This window comes from Solanum lycopersicum, chromosome 2 (assembly GCF_036512215.1).
Source record: "Solanum lycopersicum chromosome 2, SLM_r2.1".
Lineage (NCBI taxonomy): Eukaryota > Viridiplantae > Streptophyta > Magnoliopsida > Solanales > Solanaceae > Solanum > Solanum lycopersicum.
Window position 1 is genome coordinate 46,550,967 of NC_090801.1, and position 7,201 is coordinate 46,558,167.

Consider the following 7,201-nt stretch of genomic DNA (forward strand, 5'->3'; position numbering starts at 1 on the left):
AAGTTGTTTTAAAAACACATGAGCTAAGTATATTTTTAGGAGTAGTATAGAGCACCGATATGGGGATGAGAGTTCATAATAACTCAATTCTCCATAAACCATGTAGTCATCATAGATATTAATGGGTCATACTTTTTGGATGATCACATAAGTTAAGCTAGTAGATCCGCTAAGTTAAGAGTTCTATATGAAGGCAAAGTATAGAACAGTTCTAGCAGCGTGGGAAAAACGTTGTATCACCACTTAGGCTCATAGTGGAGGTTGTCGCTTAAAGAATCTCCCACAGAAACTATATCACTTTAATATATGAGTAAAGAAGAGTTTGTTATTGCATTTTCTTTAATGAACTAAGTTGTTTTTAATGTTTTATAAAGCTTTCTATATATTGAATGTGTATTCTTTCTTTATATTGAGTTGACTATCTAGTGTTGAGTACACAAAGTCGAATATCATAAATTTGACTTGAGTATCTATTCTTTAAGTTGAACATCTAATATTTGAGTTGAGTATCTTGTCCTTAAGAGTACTTCTGAGTTGAATACGTCTGACTGGTTTCCAGTATCCTTAAGTATTTCTTAAGTTGAGTAAGTTCCAAAAGAGATAAGTATGTTTCCATTTCTGACAACTTCAAGCTTATGTTATGCTTTAGATTCCCCTTACATATTAATACATTCCAGGGGCTGAGCCATTTGGCTTGTATCTTTTGATGATGTAGACATAGGTAATGAGGATCATCAACTGGAGTTAGTTGATATATCTGAGAGTTTGAGTTAGATATGGTGAGCCATCTTGGTTTCGAAGGATTTCCTTTACTTTTCAGTTTAGTCAGGATGTCGTGGGTCTTATCCCGACCTCCATTCTTGTTAGTTAGAAGCTTTATAGATAGTCTGTATAGTTCAGGAGTCTATATTTTTAATTTATTTTACTAAATTTTTTTAAAGACTTAAGGTTCCTATTATATAGCGAGTTGAATACATTATTTTACTCGAAGTTATTTATTTGAATTAAAGATTTGTATTTCGATTTAGCAATTTTTTTTCAGTTTTTAAGCTTTTGTATGCTTAAGTTAGTCTTCCTTTTGAAGTTAGGCAGGATGAGGGTTCACTTGGGACCAGGAATGGTCTTCAAGTGTCGGTCACGTCCAGGGTGTAAACTAAAGTCATGACAATTGGTATATCCCATCTACCATTAGGGATTTACCCATTGATCTAGAAATACGTGTAGCATAAATAGTGAATCACAGTGCAAAGAATGTCCTGTAGAAAAAGGTGGTTCCATAAGAATATACTAAAGTAAGGTAGAATAACACAAGATACTCCTTTCATAGTACTCATCTCAAACATTTTCATTCATCTTACTCCATCTCCTTGATTTTTAGCCATCAACAATCAATCATTTTGGTCTTTATTGAAATCATTCATATACTCGAATTATGAAAACCCTACACTCTGTCACAATATTCCATTAAAGCTAAAAATGTTATTACAAACAAACACCATAACCACACCATCCATTTACCTTACTCTCAAACCTTCATGAGTATCAAAGTCTTCTTATCAAACAAATTGTAACCTTAAAAATGAACTATTGCTCCATCTCTTTCCATTTAAGCATACCATGATAGGCACGGGTCCCACTCGAGGCTGATAGAACTAATTTCAAATCTAATTGTACTCTTCCATTGACATAAAGTTATTAAATCACACATAATATCGACTCCACATAATCTTTCACATAGAAAATTGCAACTAATTAACATTCCAACCTCATATATCTCATGCCAAAACCTAGAAGAAATTCTAGGTCACTCCAACAATTTGTATACTAAAAGATCATAATCTTTACTCACTATCAAATGCATAACCATGTGTATTGTCTCCTGAATAAAGTAGTTTCAATTCCCTCGATATATTCATTAACCATGTTGAACCGTCGATCTGCACCATTATATATCCATAAGTTACCTATCATAAGTTTAACAATCTAGTTCGGTATAACCACATATAATCTTCCCATGATTACTTGTCAGCCAAATCAAAAGTCAATCTTTATAGTAGTCAAACTATACCGAATCAATTCACATTCACAGTCGCATTATAACTCATATATGAGAATCCATGCACCTTCAACTTCGAACCAAGAGTCTATATGAGAGGTCTTATCCCTTAACATATCTTAATTCTGCCCATGACGCAAATTTTAAATACCTTAAACTCTTCAATATACCTAATTTTTTTTCTTTTCGCTGACTTTCTTACAATCATTTGACCATCAACTCATGATATTTTTACCTTATCCTCTAAACCAAAACATTACATGAAACCCCTCTTAGGTAGAACAATCAAAAGTAACCGAACTCATGATATTTATACCTTATCCTCTAAACCAAAACATTACGTGAAACCCCTCTTAGATAGAACAATCAAAAGTAACCCAATTTAGGACTCAAATTATTTTTTAAATTCCTTCCAAATGCTTCATACTCAATTCAATATATAATTTCTTATCTTATCAATCCATACCTTGAAAAACACACAACCACAAACATAAACTCATCGTGAAAACTTGAATTTTAAATCCAATTATGTAACCCAATCCCTTTTTTCTATCAACATTAGCTCATACCTTGATGATTTTATGTAACCCAATCCTTTTATCTATCAACATTAGCTCATACCTTGATAATTCTATGAATTCATGTATCTTACCTTGTCATTGATCACATATCCATCTACTTTAACCATACTCATTGTCAAACTCAAAATCACAAATGAATTTATCATCACATTCGAGTTGAACGTCTTTACACTAATATCTAAAATTTTATCCAATATTTCTTATTGCCAATATGATTAATCCGTAACACTGTTATCATAAGTAGAGAAAAGTGGACGAAACCACGTGTCTCTAAACTCAATTTTCTACTATCTGAAAATATATCTTTTGTCCTTGCACTCAAAGTAAATATCTTTGTTCTTGATATCCTCTTTTCATAGACTAATCTACATTATACTAAGTCTTCCCGTTGTAGCTATAACTCATTTCACGTCATAAAACTTTTCATAAAGTACACTACTTACCAAATAGTAGCAAATCATAACTTTAGATACTCACAAGTCATCAATATAATACGAAATTCATTAAACCAACAATCCTTACCATATAGTTACATTTCAATCACAATCTATCACAAATCCTTATTAGCGTCATGCTTAAATAGTGTTGATCATCACGACGAAGTCAACCTTGTCATCAACATGACACCTTAAACTCTGCTATGCCAGCCATCCAAAGGACATATCTAACTTTTTATGTGTACTTCCTTTGTAAAATTCTTCATTTTCTTTATACAGTAAATTATTTGAAAATTTTCTTTATCCATAAGATTTTTATTCCGATATCAATCCACTACTTTGAAGCCTACAAAGAAATCACCACTTATTGAAAATCCTTAAGATATCCTTCACAACCTAAACACATTAATACTGTTACAATGATTCACCACTAAAAGCTGCCTTATAAATAATGGTTAACCCATCCCTCCGTAGTAACAAGGTAGTTGGTTATGCAAATATGAATGCAATATCAAATTTTATTATATAATCATGTCTTACAATTGATATTTTCTTGAGTAGTTAGTATTCACGCTTACAAACGACGTATTCATTTTCATATGAGACTAGTACCACATGCAAAAGTTCCACCACTAGAACACATGATACCTATCGAGAAGATTGTACACAAAAAGCCCACACATTTCTGTCAATTTAGTAACTATAATGCACTACCAAATTTGTTTACTCTAATCCAAAGTGTTATCCATTCCTTCGTAGATTAGGTCCATACCTTTAACAAAGTAAGAATTGGTACCATTGTGATAGTCGTATCATGATCCTTTTTAATCATTCCACTCTCAATTCTCAAACTACTCCACATATTATCTATACCACACAAGTACTAACCTCAAACAATTCCTTCATATTACTAAACATTCTAAACGTGACCACACATCTTCTTACAAGTATATGACTTCAACATTAGTACCATATTAAACATCTAAGGCATGCATGACACCAACTACTCACATTAGGAACTACGCACGAGTCATCACATAAGTGAGAGAGAATGGAACGAAGTGATACCAATCAGAACAGACAAAGGATTCACGATAGAGATTCAAGAAGTGTAGTTTTTTCTTAAAAGTCACTATATCCTCTCGAAGATAAGTACATACGTTTCCGTACCAATCCTTGAGACTTTACCTAGACTCGACTTATACACACGTGATACCAATGAACCTAGGATCCGATATCATTTTGTCACGATCAAAAAATGGACATGATGACACTCGTCTTATCCCACCAAGACAAGTCAACTTCAAGCTCAGCCATTACAATAAATGACTCAAAGAATGATGTTAAACTAAATGTTCTTAACATTATTTATATTCTTGAGAATTGAGAAGTGTTTTAAGGAGGGGAAAAGAAGTACCACAACTATTATGGAACAATGGTTAAGGTCTAAGATAGTATCTACAATTTGGGTTCCTTGTTGCTAATATATAATTTCTTATTTTTCTTTGACGAAATTTAGTGGTTTCCATGTTGGTAATATCTAATCGAATATTTTCTTTAGGATATATTCCCTTTGTTTTTCATATCTATAAAACCAAAGGTTGAATCTTCTTTCACTTTGTCAATAATGTTGACATATCTAGACAACCAAAGGCTGAATTTTCTTTCACTTTGTCAATAATGTTGACATAACCAAAGGTTCCTTGCAAGGATAGAACATTTCTTGAAGCAAATTATGCTACTTTGAGTAAAGTTCTTAAGAGTATCTATGCCGCAAATTTCGCTAGGAGGGAAATAGATCTCATCTTTTTCCTTAAACAAGGCTTGTGATTTCTTATCAAAGTGATTTTTGCTACATATTAAACATAGATCATGTATGGGGATAGCTTGCATGTGGAACATTAGCGACTTTTGTTCTTGATAGAGTAAAAAATATTTTATTAACAGTTATATGTTTGGACAACATATCGATTCCTTGCTGATTGCATGGGCTGCAATGAAGAATGATGAGATTTCTCTAGTTTCACTATGTGTTTTAATGTACTAATGTTATTTCCTTGTGTGTAGAACAAGATTTACATATGCTCCCTGATTGCATTTAACATTTTGTTGGTACCTTTTGAAGTTGGTTGATATAAAATTAATGTCTATGGAAAATTTCAATTACAAGGATCGGAAAAGTTATTTAAGATCTATTCAATGTTCATAATCTTAGAGCAACTAATATCTAGAAAATAATAATTGTTATCTGATTTTTGAAATGAAAAAACTTTTGCTCTTCATGAATTTCATTAAATTAAACATAATTCATAAATATGACCCTTTGCCATGGCTATAGTGGTGAAATATGTCCTCCAATTTTGAGAGTGCACAAGTTTACACTTAAACATGTATAAAATTGAACAAGTAGATAGACTCATCTGTCCTACATGAAGTAATACACATTGAACGCCACATAGGACACAATTTCCATGTAGGGTTCTATGTAGGATGAATGTATCTTTTGTTCAAATTTAAACAAGTTCAAGTGTCTACTTGTGCAAACACAATAATCGATGAAATGTACTCTTATTTACCTTATTTGAGTTTTATTTTTCTTTTTAAGGAAAGCCTACCATAGTTGCTTTTACTTTTTTAAAAAGAAAAATATAATTTTCTCACATATTTGATTTATTCTTTCCTTAGAAAAAAAAGGTTGGAACTCTATAAATTAGAGACAACATGTTTTCGTACCACATCAAATTAATAGAACTTACTATGTAATCATTAAAAAGTTTTGTTATAGAGGAGATTATTCTCCTAATAGAGTTTATATTAGTTTTCATGTATAGGTCAATTGATCAAACCATATTATAATATAATGTTTTTAAAGTTTTTGTCATCTAATTTATCACAAACACGATTCGCAATTGTAAGCTTCCGTATGACGCCTTTAATTCTTTAGAACTTAATAGTTTGGGGTATTTTTGAGGTTAAAAATAGTTTTGCAAGAACCAGAGTTAAAACATAATGGAATCGATGGGTCTTTTCTCAAATGGCAATGACATAGAGGAGTCAAAATTTTAATAGATAATATAAATAAGTCTTTTCTAAAAGTTAGATATCATATTTGAGCACAAGCTTAGATTCAACTTGCTACTGACTAAATTCAGATGTAGGGCGTGAAGATGAACTACTCTAACACTATGAAGCTATTAGACTGAAAACTTCGATGGAGACTTCATTCTTTTTTGAGCTCGAGTAAGAAAACTACGTTAATTAAAAATAAGAGGCGCTTTAGAAGAGACATCATGTGTCCACACATACTTTTAACTACAATGACAATACATGCATGAAAACTAGATTTAAAAGTCTAAATTAAAACTAAAAATAGTTGAAACCACATATATTTTTTTAGTTGCAACATAAAATCACACATTTTAAAATTATTCAAGCAAAGTACTTCAAAATGATCAAATTAAAGCAAATCATTTTTATTTTAAAGGAGCTCTACAAGGAATTCCCTTCCTCTTGCGCTTCTGCTTCGTCTTAGCAATCTTTCCCCATTTTGCTTCCACCTATAAATTCCATCATAACATATATTATTCACAAAAATATTTGTGAACTGGCAATGCAAATGTATAATAATATTTTATCTGCCTCAATTTAAGTGTCTCATTACTTTTTTTATGTGTCTCAAAAACAGGGGGTTTCCGATCCCCTATATTTTGTATAAAGAACTCAAATACAATATAACAATAACTACTTCTCAACTATATTAATAAAACTGAAGTTCAATTACAATTTCAAAAGTTGATATAGAAATATCAAAAGTAAGACTAGGGGTGTGTTTGGTATGAAGAAAAATGTTTTCCATGGAAAATGTTTTCTTAGAAAATGTTTTCCTCGAAAACAAGTAGATTTTGGATTCATTTTCTCATGTTTGGTTTGTGAGTAGAAAATATTTTCTCGAAATGATTTTTAGTGTTTGATTTATGAATGAAAATGTTTTTTGAGAAAAATCTTTTATTTTTACTAGAGTAGAAAATAACTTATGAAACTGAAAATATTTTTTACAAACAATTTTTTGGGGGGTGTGGTGGGTGGGTGGGGGTGCGTTTGCGGGGGTGGGCAGGGGTTAGGTGAAA